The 19,692-nt window shown below is 44.3% G+C and overlaps 1 protein-coding gene across 1 annotated transcript in view; it reads right to left on the bottom strand.

Annotated features, from left to right (window-relative positions):
- AK9 (adenylate kinase 9) overlaps positions 1-19,692 on the bottom strand; it is a 1,007,389-nt gene that overhangs the window by 630,394 nt on the left and 357,303 nt on the right. The gene's annotated exons all lie outside the window — the stretch shown is intronic.

The following is a 19,692-nucleotide window of genomic DNA, read 5'->3' as shown; positions in this document are numbered from 1 at the left end:
GTTTTTTTGACAGGTCTGCCTGAGTTGGTTTTTTTTTTCTTTTTTTATCCATGGCACAGATATTTTGTGTGTATTGCACACGCAAAATATCTGCCTAAAAAAAAAAAGAATTTAATCTCCCACCGCTCGCAATGGCCCTTCCCCAACAACCCCTGACAATCACGCGTCCCCCAAGCCATCGTCCCCCCCAACCCATAAAAGATGGCAGGATGGAAGCCCACTCACTCCTGCCACTAAGGCTCCTGCCCGTGCCCACCTGTTCCCCTGAAAAAAACGGCAGGAGGGATACCCACTCCCTCCTACCATGAAGTCTCCCACCCATGCCCACCCACTCCCCAGAAAATAACTACAGGAGGGATGCCCACTCCATCCTGCCACCGCAGTGCCCACTCCCCACCCCATCCTCCTCCTCTGCCCCATGCCCATACCTTTCTTTTGGGAGCAGGATGTACCAGAAACACCTCCTGCTCCTGCTCTGGTCTGCTACACCACTGGGCCTTAGGCCCCTCCCCGGTGTATCATGTGATGCAAGGGGAAGGGCATAAGGCCCTGATTGGTTCAAACGCCTTGTGCTCCTATCTTGGGAGGAGCTTCTTGGGGAGGAGCAAGAGGCGCCTGAGCCAGTCAGAGCCTTAGGCCCCTTCCCGTGTATCACATGATGCACCGGGGAGAAGCCTAAGGCCCAATGGCGTAGCAGACCAGAGGAGGAGCAGGAGGTGTTTTCGGTACGGACACCGGGGCAGGGAGCAAGAGGGAGGCCGGCAGGAGTGTTCGTGGCAGAACATCTGTCTCATTAAAAAAAAAGCAGAAGCCTTGACAGCAGTGACAGGAGGCTGCTTCTCCTTTTACTACTGTCAGGGCTCTGCGCATGTCTCAATCGCTCATAGAAGAAGAAACATAGAAACATAGAAGATGACGGCAGAAAAGGGCTACAGCCCATCAAGTCTGCCCACTCTGCTTACCCACCCCCTGTCTATGCCCTAATGACCCAATTTCCTTATCTTGGCCCACGTAGGGTATCCCATTTATTCTTAAGGTCTGGCACACTGTCTGCCTCGATCACCTGCACTGGAAGCTTGTTCCAATGATCAACCACTCTCTCTGTGAAGAAATACTTTCTGGTGTCGCCATGAAATTTTCCGCCCCTGAGTTTGAGCGGGTGCCCTCTTGTGGCCGAGGGTCCCTTGAGAAAGAAAATATCCATTTCGACACGTCCCGTGAGGTACTTAAATGTTTCGATCATGTCTCCCCTCTCCCTACGTTCCTCGAGAGTGTAGAGCTGCAATTTGTTCAGTCTCTCTTCGTACGAGAGACCCTTGAGTCCCGAGATCATCCTGGTGGCCGTCCGCTGAACCGATTCAATTCTGCGCACATCTTTACTGTAATGTGGCCTCCAGAATTGCACACAGTACTCCAGATGAGGTCTCACCATGGCCCTGTACAACGGCATTATGACTTCAGGCTTTCGGCTGACGAAACTTCTATTGATACAACCCAATATCTGCCTTGCCTTAGATGAAGCCTTCTCCACTTGATTGGCAGTTTTCATGTCTGCACTGATGATTACTCCTAAATCTCGTTCTGCTGAAGTCCTAGTTAAAGTTTCTCCATTCAAGAAGTATGTCCTGCATGGATTTCCGCTTCCGAGGTGCATGACCTTACATTTCTTAGCATTGAAGCCTAGCTGCCAGGTTGAGGACCAGCTTTCCAATGTAAGCAGGTCCTGCGCCATATAATTCTGTAAATTGCATTCACTTACTATATTACATAGTTTGGTGTCATCGGCGAATAGTGTTATTTTACCTTGAAGCCCTTGAGTCAGATCCCCTATGAATATGTTGAAAAGGAGTGGACCCAGGACCAAGCCCTGCGGCACTCCACTGGTCACCTCCGATGTTTTAGAGAGGGTACCATTAACCACCACCCTCTGAAGTCTGCCACTCAGCCAATCATTGACCCATGCAGTTAGTATCTCTCCTAACCCCATCGATTCCATCTTGCTTAGAAACCTGCGGTGTGGGACACTGTCAAAAGCTTTACTGAAGTCCAGGTACACGACGTCCAAAGACTCTCCCAAGTCCAACTTTCTTGTTACCCAGTCAAAGAAGTTGTTGAGATTGGATTGGCAGGACCTACCCTTGGTGAATCCATGCTGACTGGGATCCCGAAGATTCCCTTCATTCAAGATCGTGTCCAATTTACTTTTAATTAGTGTTTCCATGAGTTTGCACACTATTGATGCGAGACTCACCGGTCTATAATTCGCAGCCTCTGCCCTGCAACCCTTTTTATGCAGAGGAATGACATTAGCTAATTTCCAGTCCAGGGGAACTTTCCCCTTACTTAGGGAGAGATTGAATAGCTCAGCCAACGGTTTCGCCAGGACATCGCTCAATTCTCTGAGCACTCTTGGGTGCAAATTGTCTGGTCCCATGGCTTTGTTCACCTTGAGTCTTGCCAGTTCACTGTAAACTTCACCTGGTGTGAACTCAAAATTCTGAAACGGGTCTTCTGTGCTTTGTGTTGCCTTCAACTGGGGACCGTGTCCCGGTGCCTCACAGGTGAAGACTGAGCAGAAGTATTCATTCAGTAGTTCGGCTTTATCGGAATCTGCTTCCATGTAACTTCCGTCCGGTCTTCTAAGGCGTACTATCCCACCTATGTTCCTTTTTCTGTCACTAATATACCTGAAAAAGGATTTGTCCCCCTTTTTAATGTTTTTTGCCAGAATTTCTTCCACTCGAAGTTTTGCCTCCCTAACTGCCATTTTGACCGCTGTAGACCTGGTCCTATATTCTACTTTTGCCTCTCTTTTCTCCGTGTGCTTGTACTGAGCTATTGAGTCGTTGGGTTTGCATGCAAATGATTTGAATCAATCGCTGTTTGAAAATTGGCCAGAGAATCGGCCAACAGCGATTGAGTCGCTAACTTTAGTGAATCTAGCCCTAAGAAGAGATTTACAAAAGGTACACCGCCAAAGCCACAAAAAAGCAGTATACATGTCCCCCTTCCTTTCGCTTGTGTCCATGTCTTATACTCACACTATTCAACTGCACAGCAGGAGAATGTTTGCTTTATTTACATGCTTCTATACGTGTCTTTTTGTGAGCCGTAGGACTGTCATTTGTTGTGGTTCTCCCCTTCATTTATTACTTGTTTTAGCATTTTTTTGGTCCTTTATTCTGTTTATGTAGTCCCAGCAAATGTACTTACTCACAATATAGGGTTTGTATCCTTTTTCTAAGGGATGCCACAGTGGATGTGATATTCAACTTAATACTGCCTTAGCCAGTTCTTAGAGTAGTATTGGGTGTTTCTGGGGTATAATTAAAGTGAATAAACTCCTCCTTTGTTATCACTATTTTATTTATTTATTTGGTTGTTTAGCCTTTCCACCCCGAAAAAGCCCAAAATGGGTTACAGGTCAACATATTGTACATAATTCCACAATTGGATAGTACAGACAGATACTCTTAAATAAGATGATGTAATTTCCTTGGTAACAGTATTGAAGATACGTAGTGAGAAGGTAAGCACATTTTTATACAATATGGTATGGTAGAGGGTAGTCGTTAGGTTTGCAGGTAGTCTGTCTGGTTACCAACTAGATGGGCACATTCTTCCAGAGTCAGAGTCAGCCAATCATCCAGATCTGGAGTGCATTGCATGTAAATTAGAGAATAAGCCCAACTCTGCTCTAAATAACATAGGAATCCTTCTGATTTGCAAACCCCCAAAATCCCACTCAAACACTATCACTGAAATGATAGAAATAATATCAGATTTAGCATGCCAACACTCCAAATTGCTCATCCTAGGAGATATCTGCAGCAGCTTAAAGAGATTCAGGCAGGCTCCAGTTCCCTTCATAGTTACCTGTGGATCTCCCCTCTGCCTTCACTAAAATATTATAATCTTTCCTTTCTGCTTGACTAGCAGCAGTACAGATTGTTTTCACAGGCCCACTGTGTAAACCATCCTAGTGCCTAGGCTCACCCACTCACTCCTAGGCTCACATCATATCTATACACCTATCAATTACTCTCAGTAATCCACCAGCTGATCCTGTGAATTGAATATCAGCACTAATTAAGTCTACTACTACCCAACCAGTATCAGGTGTCCTCCCCCCCCAACTATCACCAATTCAACCTCCCCTTATACTCAAATCATTTGGCCTAATGGTAGAGTCACTGTCTCTGTACCCAGAGGTTGTGGGATCAAATCTCAGTATTGCCCCCTGAAACCTTGGGTAAATCAATTAATCCCCCAATACCAATCCACTCCACTTTGAATCTGTAACCATAAGACCATAGTACCCTTTCTCTTTCCTCTTTCCCTTATTACTGTCAATATTAAATCATCTTTACCCCAGAATTCCCAGGCTAAAGGCATACATCACAGTCAGGTAACTTGCATAGGTGCAAAGTACCAAACAAAATGCAGTGGCTGACTATCTTTTTGTTCTACCTAGCCTGCTGTAGTTGCATGGGATGAGTCACCAACAGCCCAAGACAAAACCCAGTCCACTTCACCATTACACAACCCCACACAGTGCCAAGAACCTCAACAACAACTAGAAGTACAACAGTTTGCAGAGATATGAGGCCCAAACCAGTTCAGCCTAGCTTTAGTCAACAACAGAAAGCTAGTCATACTACCAGCAGTCTCAAACTCATGGCCCCCCCCCCCCCCAGGTACTATTTTGCAGCCCATAGTCTGGCAAGCTCCCTTGCCGAAGTCATTCTTCAGTTCATAGCTGCGGGCAGCGGCGGCTCCTTGCGCGATCCGGGCCTGTGTCGGAAGCCTCTCTGACATCACAACATCATAAAGAAGGCTTCCGACGCAGGCGCAGATCGTGCATGGAGCCACCACCGCCTGCAGCTTTGAACTGAAAAATGACTTCAGCAAGGGAAGAACAAATGGCTAAAAATGTAAAAAAGGGAGATAAAAATTTTTTCAGATATATTAGTGAAAGGAGGAAGATAAAAAATGGATTTGCTAGGCTAAAAGATGCTGGGAACAAATATGTGGAGAGTGATGAGGAGAAAGCAAATGTGCTAAACAAATACTTCTGTTCTGTGTTCACAGAAGAAAATCCTGGAGAAGGACCGAGATTGTCTGGCAAAGTTACACGAGAAAATGGAGTAGATTCTGCGCTGTTCACGGAGGAGGATGTTTATGAGCAACTTGAAAAACTGAAGGTGGACAAAGTGATGGGACCAGACGGGATCCATCCCAGGATACTAAGGGAGCTCAGAGAGGTTCTGGCGAGTCCTATTAAAGACTTGTTCAACAAATCTCTGGAGAAGGGAGTGATTCCTGGGGATTCGAGGAGAGCGGATGTGGTCCCTATTCATAAAAGTGGTCACAGGGATGAAGCAGGAAACTACAGGCCGGTGAGCCTCACTTCAGTTGTTGGAAAAATAATGGAAGTGTTGCTGAAAGAAAGGATAGTGTACTTGTACTTCATTGAATCTAATGGGTTACAGGATCCGAGGCAACATGGCTTTACAAAAGGTAAATCGTGCCAAACGAACCTGATTGAATTTTTTGATTGGGTGACCAGAGAGTTGGATCGAGGACATATGCTAGATGTAATTTACTTGGATTTCAGCAAAGCCTTTGATACAGTTCCTCATAGGAGGCTGTTGAACAAACTTGAAGGGCTGAAATTAGGACCCAAAGTGGTGAACTGGGTCAGAAACTGGCTGTCGGACAGACGCCAGAGGGTGGTGGTTAATGGAAGTCACTCGAAGGTAGGAAAGGTGACTAGTGGAGTCCCTCAGGGTTCGGTGCTGGGGCCAATCCTGTTCAATATGTTTGTGAGTGACATTGCTGAAGGGTTAGAAGGAAAAGTGTGCCTTTTTTCAGATGATACCAAGATTTGTAACAGAGTAGACACCGAAGAGGGAGTGGAAAATATGAAAAAGGATCTGCAAAAGTTAGAGGAATGATCTAATACCTGGCAACTAAAATTCAATGCAAAGAAATGCAGAGTAATGCATTTGGGGATTAATAATAGGAAGGAACCGTATATGCTGGGAGGAGAGAAGCTGATATGCACGGACGGGGAGAGGGACCTTGGGGTGATAGTGTCCGAAGATCTAAAGGCGAAAAAACAGTGTGACAAGGCAGTGGCTGCTGCCAGAAGGATGATGGGCTGTATAAAGAGAGGCTTAGTTAGTAGAAGGAAGAAGGTGTTGATTCCCCTGTACAGGTCATTGGTGAGGCCCCACTTGGAGTATTGTGTTCAGTTTTGGAGACCGTATCTGGCGAAAGACGTAAGAAGACTTGAGGCGGTCCAGAGGAGGGCGACGAAAATGATAGGAGGCTTGCGCCAGAAGACGTATGAGGAGAGACTGGAAGCCCTGAATATGTATACCCTAGAGGAAAGGAGAGACAGGGGAGATATGATTCAGACGTTCAAATACTTGAAGGGTATTAACGTAGAACAAAATCTTTTCCAGAGAAAGGAAAATGGTAAAACCAGAGGACATAATTTGAGGTTGAGGGGTGGTAGATTCAGGGGCAATGTTAGGAAATTCTACTTTACGGAGAGGGTGGTGGATGCCTGGAATGCGCTCCCGAGAGAGGTGGTGGAGAGTAAAACTGTGACTGAGTTCAAAGAAGCATGGGATGAACACAGAAGATTTAGAATCAGAAAATAATATTAAATATTGAACTAGGCCAGTTACTGGGCAGACTTGCACGGTCTGTGTCTGTGTATGGCTGTTTGGTGGAGGATGGGCAGGGGAAGGCTTCAATGGCTGGGAGGGTGCAGATGGTCTGGAGTAAGTCTTTACAGAGATTTCGGTAGTTGGAACCCAAGCACAACACCGGGTAAAGCTTTGGATTCTTGCCCAGAAATAGCTAAGAAGAAAAAATTAAAAAAAAATAAAATAAAATTTAAATTGAATCAGGTTGGGCAGACTGGATGGACCATTCGGGTCTTTATCTGCCGTCATCTACTATGTTACTATTTTACTATGAGCTGGCCAGAAATGAGGAAGAGAAATACTGCTGCTGCAGCACAAGGAAGGGGGAAGAGAAATGTTGCTGCCACTACTGTACAGGGAAGGGGGAAGGGAAATGCTGCAGCAGCACCCATTTGGGGAGAGAGAGGGAAGGAGGGAGAATGGAAGACAAGGGAGAGGAATGAGAGATGCCAAGTCCATGGGAGGGAGGGAAAGGAAAGGAGATACCAGACCATGGATGGGGAGGGATGCCAGACAAGGGGAAATGAAGGAGGGAGGGAGAGAAAAGAAGGAGAAAGATGTCAGACCATGGAAATAGGGAGGGAAGGAGAGAGAGATAGGAAGGGAAGGGAAGACATGGAAAAGTAGATTTTGAGAACAAAGCAGAAAAATTGAATGTTAAGTTAATGCCAAAGATGAATGCAGAAAGTGAAGACAGAGAGAAAAACAGTCAATGTTTCAAGTTTCTTTATTTTTTATATACCGTCTATCAAAACAAGTGTCTAAACGGTGTACAATATAAAAAGATTGAAAAAAACTATTAAAATAAATAAATAAAAGCAATATTTTATCAGATATTAAAAATCCTAGACGAATTTAGGTTAACATACATGAAACAGAAGGAAAGTGGGGAAGGGAGAGGTTGTTTAAAATACATTGAAGTAAAATTAATTTAAAAAATGGACGGTAAATGGGGAGTGGCAAAACATTAGGATAGGAATCACTTCAGAAGAAGCATTAGATGTTTCAAAGATTTGGGGGCCATTGATTACATATCCTAATGATCAGACACTTTAACCACCCCTTTTTTATTATATAAGGTTATAAGTAGGGTGGGATTGGGATATATATTTGTTTTAATTGGTTTATTACTAATGGGTGGGTTGGGTGGGAAGGGATTCTTTTATGCTTTGATGATTATAAGTAAGAATGTCAAGTGATTTGTAAAATTTATTTTTGATTAAATATTATACACTTGTAGTAAGATATGAAAACGAACAAATATTTTTTTTTTTTTTTTAAAAGATGTTTCAAAGCTTCATAAGAATCAAGGGATTAAGAGGCAGAAGCTGATACTAAAAAGTAAAGACATCTTAAAGAGGAAAGTTTTAAGTTTGGCTTTAAATTTTTCAAGCAGTTCTCTAATTGAACGTCTGATGGGACACGAAGGCCCTGGAAACATAGCACAGAAAAATAAAGTCACCAGACAACAAAGGTAGGGGAAATGATTTTATTTTCAATATAGTGGGTTTTGAGAAAGGAAAGATGCTAAACTTTAACTGTGAGGGTTGCAGAAAAAAATAGTTAATGTCTTATTAAAGAAATGACAATTTTGCATGAGGTAAAACTCTTTATAGCTTAAGGAAAGATTTATAAATTATGCCAGCTGTCAAACTCTTCTTTTTTTTTTTTAATCTTTATTCATTTTTTATTCTTACAACAAGTGAATTATACATAATAAAAACAATTTTCACATATCACTTGTATTTACAATCAAATATTCTTGTAAGATAAAATAAATACCTCCCTTTTTATCAATATTCCTATTTCCATATGATATACATTCCCCATCCCATCCCCAAATATAGTCTATCCATGTGCTAAGATATCTGATCATTAGAGTAACTAGTCAATGGTCCTCATATTTTTTTTAAATTATGAAGATTCCCTTGTTGTAACGCTATCATCTTTTCCATCTTATATATGTGGCAAACTGAATTCCACCAAAATGTATAATTTAATTTAGTATAATCTTTCCAATTTTGAGTAAATAATAACAAGTTATTATTAATATTGACAGGGGTCGCCATGCAACAAAACTCTTCTTTAAAAGACCCCCTCACCTGCATCCTTTTTTAAGTACCACCTAAAAACGGGCCTAATGTAAGGGACACATTCTATGACTCTGTATTTAAAAACTCTTTCCTCACCCAGCTGTTTACTGCTAGGGGACTTAAATCTCCACCTCAAAAACAAAGATGACAAATCGTTAACAGAGCTACTATCTTTCTTACATGACCTAGACCAGGGGTACCCACACTTTTTGAGCTTGCGAGCTACTTTTAAAATGACCAAGTCAAAATGATCTATGAACAATAAAATTTAAAAAAAACACAAAGCACACTGTACGCATAGAAAATGTTAATCATCATTCCTATTCCAGGGTTTTTCAAAGAGGTCAAAGCAGATGACTCTATGCACTGTCACCTCACTAACAACCATGCAAAAACAGACAAATACCCCCTCCCTTTTTACTAAACCACGATAGCAGTTTTTAGCGCAGGGAGCTGCGCTGAATGCCCAGCGCTGCTCTCGACGCTCATAGGCTCCCTGCGCTAAAAACCTCTATTGCGGTTTAGTAAAAGGGGACCACTGTGTAAAATATAGACAGCAGATATAAATTCAGACACATTTTGATCACTAAATTTAAAATAAAATCATTTTTCCTACGTTGGCTGGTGATTTCATGAGTCTCTGGTTGCACTTTCTTCTTCTGACTGTGCATCCAATCTTTCTTCCCTTCTTTTAGCCTGTATGCTTCCTCACCTCCTGACTTCATTCCCCCTCCCCAACGTTTTCTTCCTCTCTCCCTGCCCTCTCTTTCTTTCTCTCTTCATGCCCCCTTTCTTTTTTTCTGTTTCTCTTCTTTCCTTCTGTCTCCCTGCCTGCCCTCTTTCTCCCTCCCTGCCCTCTCCCAAGCCACTGCCACTGCCGCTGCCATCGGATAACAGGCCCCCAAAGCCGCCCGCCAAACTCTCCCTGCTTCGGGCCCACCAGCATTCCTCTCCCCGACGTCAATTCTGCCGTCGGAGAGGAAGTTCCGTTGGCCAGAACTTCCTCTCCGAAGGCAGAATTGACGTCGGGGAGAGGAAGGCTGATCGGCCCAAGATCGACCTATTGGGAAAAATGCTGCCGGGTCCTGCCTTTGAGGAAACAGAAAGTAGGTAGGACCTGGCAGCAAGAAGAGCAAATCGCAAGCTTCACTGACCTGTCTCCCGCTTTAGCCTGCGAACGGGGTTCTAACATGTGCGTGCCAGTTTCCCTTTTTACCCCCCCCCCCCCCCGACATAACTTCCGGTTTCAGAGGGAAGAGAAGGGAATCCGGTACAAGCACACGTTAGCCCCTGGAGCATAAGTTCTCCAAGCTGGGTTTTTTTAAAATGTTGAGCAGCGGCGGCAGCAGCAGAATTCAGGAGCGGGGCAGTCAGGAGGGGAAAAAAGAGAAGGGAAGAAGGGAACCCGCTCTGCGATTGACTGGGGTCGCCTGAGCGAGTGGCCTGTCGATCGCGATTGACATATTGGGCACCCCTGATCTAGACTATACATGGTCCCCATTCACTACCACGCACAAAAATCCTCATCCCAAGAGATCCTTGGGCGCTTGGACAAGAGAGGAGTTGAGGGGGGCAAAACTGCCGTTATCTGGGGCCAAAACGAGGAAGATGTCTAGGGCAAACTCCACCCCCTGAGACCCCCAGAATGGACACGGAACCTCCAGCCGCCAGCACATAAGCCTTAAAGTGTGCCAACATAAATTCAAGGAGAAAAACCCCTGGCGGCCCCAAGGGACTCCCTGCAACAGCAGGGGACCCAGCGATACCTTGCCCCTGCAATTCCAAAACAGGGGGAAGATCACCTGAGGACACAGAAATGAAGGTGGAGGTTCCTGCCAAAATTGGACCCAAAACTGCTATAATCGGAGCTTCTGCGGCCTGACGCATCTGAAAAGCCTGGGACTTTCCTGACGCTGAGGCCGAGGAACTGACCAACATGAAAAGGGAATCCCCAGCCGCTCTGGCGGTAAGGGAATCCTTTGTACCCTGACCGTCAGCAGCTGAGCAACCCTCCGGGTGTCGTGGAAGCCTGGGCTTCCCCATGATCCGAAGCTGACTCGTGAGGTACATACGGCTGGGTTCCCTGGCAGCTGGCAGCCACTGCCGATGAGGCTTCCCCACCTCTCCAGCCTGCACAACACTTGCACAGGCCGGCTGTGAGTACCTCGCGTCTGGAGCATAATGAGCACTTTTTCCCGTTAAAAGTGCTCATTGTGCTGAAAACCGTCCTAACTGCAAAAAAGTGCTGGTTAGATGAGAAAATACAGTAAAAACAGCAGTTTTAAAGGGAAATGAGCCCTTTAGACCAGCACAGCCTCAGGATTTTATCTTTTTTTTCACTCAGAACAGACTCCACGCTCTCAAAGCTGGAAGCCTGACCAACCACGACCGGCTGAAGCACCTCAACAAAAATTTGGGGAGGTTGGACAGATCCCAAAACAGGACCCGTCCAAGCTCCGTCAGGCACAAAAGGGGAACCCAGGAGTCCAAAACAAATTCCAACAGTACTAAAGGCTAGATTCACAAAACAAATCGATCGTGTACTGATCGGTTTCCCTCGGGCCTCATTCACTAACCTCTCCTGCGATCCGATTTGAATCCGTGCATGCAAATGAGGAGAAACGCATGCAAAGTAGGCAAGGGCATGATTCACAACACAAATTTTCCAAACTGACTGGGCTGGCTGATTATCTCAAGAAGTGACTGCTGGGGACCAGTCGAAAACCAGTCTTTCTGACTCTCCAACTCCATAGAAGCCCTGCTCTGCCCTGCTCTGTCTCCTGCCTGCTCTCCCCGAATGCCACCCTGCTCTGTCCCGATGTCTCCTGCCTGCTCACCCTGAATTCCGCCCTGCTCTGCCCCCGATCGCCGCCCTGCTTTTCCCCATCTCTCCTGCCTGCTCCTGCTCTTCCCTGCACTGCGAGCCCATGGTTTTAACCCGCAGGTTTAAAGCGGGTTAAAATCACGGGCTCGCTGGTCTACAAAAACAAAAACAAAAAAGTTAAAAAATAAAAAAGTTGAAGCCCCGAACATGTCTGCCTGCCCCAACTTTCCCACCCTTCCCCGCAGTGCACGGGCTCCTTGTTGGTTTTGAAACTCAATAAAGATTTATAAAAGAAAAAAAAAATCTATGCCAGACCCAGAGGTCCAGCGCATGTGCTGGGATCACTATTGAGCGCCCCCATCTGCATATTAGGGTTTCCTAAATTCATCGGACCTGCCCAGATCAGGCAGGTTCGTGAATCTAGCCCTAAGAGGGGAGGCGAATTAGTCTTACCACCTGCTGTTGGAGACTGAGATAGACTGGATTGCTAGGGGGGGAGTCTATCCTAATATACAAGTTTTGTTCTCAGTCTCCACCTGCTGGTTGCAGTGAGGTATATTACCGGACTATACCGGTCTAACAGGCGATACAGAAGAACTATTTAAACTAGTCACCAACCTGACAGACATCGCTCCTCTTACACGTTCTACCCAAGACTCTGCTCCCTCCTCGGATGATCTTGTCCACTACTTTCAATCAAAAATACAAGCCTTAAGAGACTCGCTTAGCAATAAACCCACCTGCTGCATCAATCCAGTAAATATTATGGAATAACACAGTCCGTACCAACATGACATGGAGCTCATTCAATGAACCAAATTGGACACAATTTCACCAACTATTCAAAAAATACGTGCATGCATACTCTCCCTCGACACCTGCACCCCAGTACTAATGTCTAAGACATCATCCAAGTTTCTAGCTGATCTCTACACATGGCTAGTAGACACACTAAATAAAAGGGACTTTCACAAAGAAAGAGGCCACATCATCATCAGATCTATCCTGAAAGACATGAAGAAACCAACTGCTCAGATTGAGAACTACAGACCTATTGCCCTAACTCCCCTCTTCATAAAACTAATGGTAGGACTAGTTCACTCCCAACTAATGAACCACATAGAAAAGTTTCACTTACTCCATGAGTCCCAATCAGGCTTTAGACCATCATTCAGTACAGAAACTGGAATTGCCTCCTTCTTGAATGACATGCATGACATACTGAGTAAAGATCTAAATGCACTAGTGATACAACTAGACCTCAGTAGTGCAACTGACCTAGTGGACCACGACTTACTGCTGCTTTGCCTAGACTCCTTTGGACTATTGGGAAATGTCCTCCGATGGTTCCAAGGCTTCTTAAAATGTCGCAGCTACAAAGTGCAGTCTGGAGAGACCCTCTCTGAGAAATGGACCAGCAAATGTGGTGTTCCTCAAGGCTCCCTTCTATCACCCCTTCTCTTCAATGTCTATCTATCCTCCCTGGAAGCTCATCTAAAAACCTTAAATTAAACAACTCCACTCTCACAAAAAATTTGCCGTTCTACTCCAATTCGACCTCTCTGCAGCCTTTGACGTTGTCCATCATGACATTTTAATCCTCCTACTCTCCGAGATAGGCATCAGCTCCACGGTCCTGGACTGGTTCTCGAACTTCTTACGTTCTCGCTCTTACATCGTCACCAAGAATGGTACCTCATCTTCCCCGTGGAAACCGACATGTGGAGTCCCACAAGGCTCCCCCCTATCCCCTATCCTCTTCAACATTTATATGTCCTCCCTGAACCTCCTACACCTTTCCCCCCTAGAAATTCTCTACACTTACGCTGACGATATCCTGATCCTCCTCGAGACCGACGCAAACCTCACCAATCTCGCAGCAAACATCTCTTCATGCATAACCAAACTTCAATCCTGGGCTCTTGCTGTACAAATGAAACTAAATGAATCCAAAACCAAACTACTCTGGCTTGGCCCCAAACTTGATCATTTACCCACCTCCATCCCACTGCCCACAGGCACCTCTCTACAACTAGAGTTCTCTAGCAAAGTTCTGGGCATCACCATAGATTCCTCGCTATCCTTTAACGACCACCTCAACTCCCTGATAAAAACATGCTTTCACAGCCTTCACATGCTGAGGAAAGTGAGGTCCTGCTTCCACCAAAAACACTTTGCCGTGCTCGTACAGTCCATCATCCTCTCCAGATTGGACTACTGCAATTCCATCTACCTTAGCTTAACAAAGAAAAGCCTCCATAGACTCCAACTAATCCAGAACACCGCGGCCAAACTTATCTTCTCAAAAAACAAATTTGACCATGCCTCTCCACTCCTGTCCAAGCTGCACTGGCTTCCTGTCATCTCCAGGGTCCATTTTAAATGTGCCTGCTTAACCTTCAAGATGCTCCACGGCATCCTTCCACCTCTTATTCCTCTATCCTGGAATTCCTCAAATCCACTCTCCACCAGATCCACGCAAAAATTAAAACTATCCTTCCCCTCCTCAAAAGGTATCTCCCTCGTCGGTAAACTCGGGTCCTCCCTCCACTTCAGAATCGCTCAGCTCTGGAATAGTCTCCCTTCCCCTCTCCGCAACTTGAGCCCCCTTCTACCATTCCGTAAGCTTCTGAAGACTTGGCTCTTCTCCAAAACGTAACCCGTCCCCTCCCCATTATTATCACACTTAACCTCTCTCTTACTTACTTTTATAAACCCACTGGAGTTCCGCTGCTTCCTAACCATGTAAACCGTGTCGAGCTCCACCAGTTGGAGATGATGCGGTATATAAACCCAAGATTAGATTAGATTAGATTAGATTAAATGTAATCCACTATAGTTATGCTGACGACATTACTATTGTCCTCCCTGTCACCTGCAGAGATTCAAAGAATAGACTTGGTCTTAGCCACTATAAAAGGGTGGATGGCACACTTCAAGTTAAAACTAAACACTGAAAAAACTAAGTTTTTTCTAGTCACCTCTACCAACTGCACCTTGGACACCCTAACTCTGAGAGGAAATACCTTTTCCATCATCCCTTCAATTAGAATCCTGGGAATTCACCTTGATAGACAGCTATCTATGACCACTCAAGTGGACCAAGTTGTACGCAAAGCCTAAGATCCATAAGAAAATTCTTTGAACTTGCACCTTTCTGATTACTAGTCCAATCACTAGTGTTAAGCCTCCTGGACTACTGAAACATTTCATACCTAGCAGGACAATGCAGGCATTTCCAGAAACTGAGTATCATCCAAAACACGGCAGTGAGACTAATCTTTAACCTGAAAAAATTTGACCACATAACTCCATTCTACCAAAAACTACATTGGCTTCCTGTCAAGGGAAGAGCTCTCTTCAAATTTGGATGCCTTGACTACAAAGCCCTATATGCCCTATTGCCTAACTATCTAACTGCTCAATTCTTGTTCTTGTCACCAAGCTGCTCCACACACTGCTGATCATTTATTGACCCTTCAGTCAAAAGCTGTACTCAGAAAAGATTCATTAACTGACTCATATCATACCAAGCTACTTCAAGGGTTCCTGAACTGGGCCAAATGGTTAGAATATCAACATCATATATGCATTTTAGAAAGCTATTAAAATACATCTGTTCTCAAAATTCTTGTAATCCCTTCAAAGCAGCATACTGATGTGAAATTATTGTTAACTCATTGATGCCAATATTCTATCTATTGTAGCTCACTGACAATGGTCAGCCCATCTCTTTTATAAACTGCAAAGAATCGAAAGGCTTTTGCGGTATATAAATAAAAATTTATGTTATGTTATATCAACTTGCCTCTTGAATCTACCACCAACAAATATGTAATTAAACTCAAAACATTGCTCAAAGACTGCCAAATCACAAGCATGCCCTCAGGCCCAACACATGAAAAAGGCCACACCCTAGACTTACTCGCATTCACCCCCACCAATCTCACCACTAACAACAAATGGTCCCCAGCCCCCTGGTCGGATCATTATTTATTTTTTAAATTTTTCCTTCCTATCGTACCTACCTTTTACGTTAACTTTACTTGATTATTGTAGTTCCTCCCTCTTTCCTCTTGTGCCTGTTCGTTTAGATGTTATCTGATATTTGTTTTGTAACTTATCTCAAGTTCTACCTATGTAAGCCTGTGTCTTTGGTTCCCCATTAGCACTTATTTGTACACTGCTTAGAAGTTTGATTGAGCGGTTTAAAAATTTTTTTTAATAAACTTGTATCTACTCAATTTTAGCTTGAACCTCACAACAAAAAACTTGAACAAAACCACCAAAGAAATAAAACTAGTATGAGGAAAACCAAACCCAGACCTCTTCTGGAACAAAACAGTTGAATTTCAAGCCTCCCCTTCAAACTGTATAACAGCTATGCTAGTAAACTGGAACAATTCCATAGCCCATACCCTAAACACCCTTACCCCCCTCTGCCCTCAACAAATAAAACAAAATCAGGCCTCTCCATGGTTTAATGAGTCACTGAAAACCGAAAAACAACTATGCAGGCAACTAGAAAGGAGATGGCAAAAAAGCAATGCACCAGAACACTATGGAGAGTGGCAATAAACAAATATAAATTCAACATAGCTGAAGCAAAGAAAAACTACTATGCCAGCAAAATAGGAACTGAAACTATTGACAACAAAAAAATATTTCTTCAGGTGCGACAGCTAACAACACCCCTGAAACAAGACTCCACAGGTCACTGCCACAAACCTTCAGCCTAAGAGCTTGCCAAGTTCTTTCTTAACAAAATCAAAAATGTCCAATTAGAAGTAACCACCCCCCTTACATATACCCAAACAATCCTTAGAACCCAGTAATGCAGACCAAAGTTGGTCTTCCTTCATCACCCTCTCTATCTCTGATACAAAAAAACTAATATAAAAACTATCCATCCACTGCAGCCCCTTGGACAACTGCCCCTCCTATCTCCTCACATCTGCACCTGAAGGAATCAACAACTGGATTACAACTCTCCTAAATAATTCCCTACATCATGTCCACCTACCGGAAGAAATGGAAAAAATAGAACTCACCCCAATACCTAAGTCATCAAATGCAGATCTCTCCACTCCCTCAAACTACAGGCCCATTGCTGGAATTCCCATTCTTACTAAACTTCTTGAAACCCATATAAGTAAGCAACTTACTGCATACATCGAACAACCATCTTGTCTCCACTAGACCCAATTCAGATTCAGACAACATAGCACGGTACAAAACTCCTCGTCCTTACTTTGATAACTTAAATAAAATAACTACTAAGTACAAGCAGGAAAGGCAGCCTGTGCCTTGAAAACCAGTGGGTTTCTGTCCAGACACACACAGCCTTTGCTAGAAACCTGTGGCAGCGTCACCGGCCAGCAGATTCCCATGGGAAGGGACCCCGTGTACTGTAAGAAGGTGGCATACAGCAGGCTGGCTCCACAGATCCACCAGAGTTTCTCTGTGAAGCTGCAGTCTGGTACCACAGGACTGTGTCCTTTTCTCCAATAGGGGACCACTGGGGAGGGATCTCAAGGCACTGAAGCCACAAAAAGTGAACTTTAAGCAAACTTTAAGCAAAAAAATAAGAAACTACAAAAGACTTCAGAACTACTGCTTGCAGAAATTGTAACTAGGACTGTTTACTAACTCTCAGGTTAAGGGGGTGGAGCATGTGTTCAGAAAAGATGTGGATTTCTCCAACACCCAGACTGCCTGTTGGGATTGAACACCTAGCATATGGAATTAAGAAGGGACATAACAGAAATTAGGATCTTGTTGGGTACTATTCTATAAAGATGCAAATGTCAATATTTTGGTGCGCAAGTGAAAATGGAGTATGGTCAAAGATGTGCATAGTGTGAGAGAATTCTAGGGAACCATGCTTAATTTAGGCACAGGGATTTACGCCAGGTTTTAATTGGGCGCAGATAGCACAGTTACTTACCATAACGGGTGTTATCCAGGGATAGCAAGCAGATATTTTCACTTATGTGTGATGTCACCAACGGAGCCCCTTTAAAAGTACGGACCACTTTATAAGAGCATCGCCACTTTAAGTCTTTAGAAAGTTTGCAATAGCCCAAACCATGCATGCGCGAGTGCCTTCCCACCCGATGCAGGGCACGCGGTCCCTCAGTTAAGATAAGCCAGCTAAGAAGCCAACCTGGTAAGGTGAGTGGATTGTGAGAATATCTGCCTGCTGTCCCTGGATAACACCTGTTACGGTAAGTAACTGTGATTTATCCCAGGACAAGCAGGCAGCATATTCTCACGTATCGGTGTCCTTCAAGCTAACAGAAATGGGATGGTGGGAGAGTCGACCTTTAGGAAAATAAATTTTGTAATACAAATTGGCTGACGTGCCCATCCCGTCTGGAGAAAGACTCCAGACAGTAGTGAGAAGTGAATGTATGAACCGAGGACCAGGTGGCAGCTTTAGAGATTTCCTCAATGGGAGTAGATCTGAGGAAAGCAACAGAAGCTGCCATAGCTCTAATTTTGTGGGCTGTGACATGACTCTCCAGTGCCAGTCCAGTCTAAGCATAACAGAACGAGATGCAGGCAACCAGCCAGTTGGAAATCGTTTTCTTGGAAACAGAATGCCCTAACTTGTTTGGATCAAAAGAGATGAACAGTTGGGGAGATGATCGATGTGGCTTTGTCCGATCAGTATAATGGCCAAAGCCCATTTACTTTCCAGAGTATATAAAGCGGTTTCTCCAGTATGAGAATGAGGCTTAGGAAAAAACACTGGTAGAACAACTGACTGATTGAGATGAAATTCTGAAACCACCTTAGGTAAGAATTTAGGATGAGTACGGAGGACCACCTTGTCATGATGGAATACCGTGAAAGGTGGGTCCGCTACTAAAACTTGTAGCTCACTGACTCTGCAAGCAGACGTGAGAGCAATGAGAAAAAACACTTTCCAAGTGAGATATTTGAGATGAGCCAAAGCCATTGGTTCAAAGGGAGGCTTCATCAATTGAGCAAGAACAACATTGAGATCCCATACCACTGGAGGTGGTTTGAGAGGTGGCTTGACATTGAAAAGTCCTTTCATAAATTTGGAAATCACATAATGAGCAGAAAGGGGTTTCCCTTCTATAGGCTGATGGAAAGCAGCAATTGCACTGAGATGAACTCAAATAAATGTGGATTTGAGGCCTGATTGAGATAAATGCAACAGGTAATCCAAAACTGAAGACAAGGAAGTAGATTGAGGCTCCTTGTGATGAATTGTGCAACAAGCAGAAAACCTAGACCATTTCCGGTTGAAACGTTGTCTAGTTGAAACGTTGTCTAGCCGAGAAGCCTCTAGAATGTCCTTGACAGATTGAGAAAACTGTAGAGTGCCAATTAGGTTGAGAGGTACCAAGCTGTTACGTGTAGAGACTGCAGGTTGAGATGAAGTAGAGACCCCTGACTCTGTGTAAGCAGAGTGGGAAACACTGGTAGAAGTAGTAGCTTCCTGCTGCTGAGTTGAAGTAGAAAGGAGAACCATGGTTGTCTGGGCCACCAAGGAGCTATGAGAATCATGGTGGCATGTTTGTGTTTGAGCTTGATGAGTGTCTTGAGAATGAGAGGAAATGGAGAAAAAGCATATAGAAACTGATTTGTTCATTCCAGAAGAAAAGCATCTGCCTCGAGGCAATGAGGAGAGTATATCCTGGAGCAGAATTGAGGCAGTTTGTTATTGTGGGGAGATGCAAAGAGATCTATCTGAGAAGTCCCCCACTGAGAAAAAATGTGATGGAGAGGCGAGGAATTGAGTGTCCATTCGTGAGGTTGTAGAAGACGACTCAATTTGTCCGCCAGACAGTTTTTCTCTCCTTGAATATAGACCACTTTTAAAAAGGTGTTGTGAAGGATTGCCCAATTCCACACCTTTTGAGCTTCCTGGCAGAGAAGGAGAGATCCTGTTCCTCCCTGCTTGTTGACATAATACATGGCGACTTGATTGTCTGTCCGAATGAGGACTACTTGATCGTGGAGAAGAGGCTGAAAAGCTTTGAGAGCATTGAAGATCGCTCTGAGTTCCAACAGATTTATG

The sequence above is a fragment of the Geotrypetes seraphini genome, chromosome 3, assembly GCF_902459505.1.
Source record: "Geotrypetes seraphini chromosome 3, aGeoSer1.1, whole genome shotgun sequence".
NCBI classification, from domain to species: Eukaryota; Metazoa; Chordata; class Amphibia; order Gymnophiona; family Dermophiidae; genus Geotrypetes; species Geotrypetes seraphini.
This window is presented reverse-complemented; position numbering and strand designations above follow the sequence as displayed.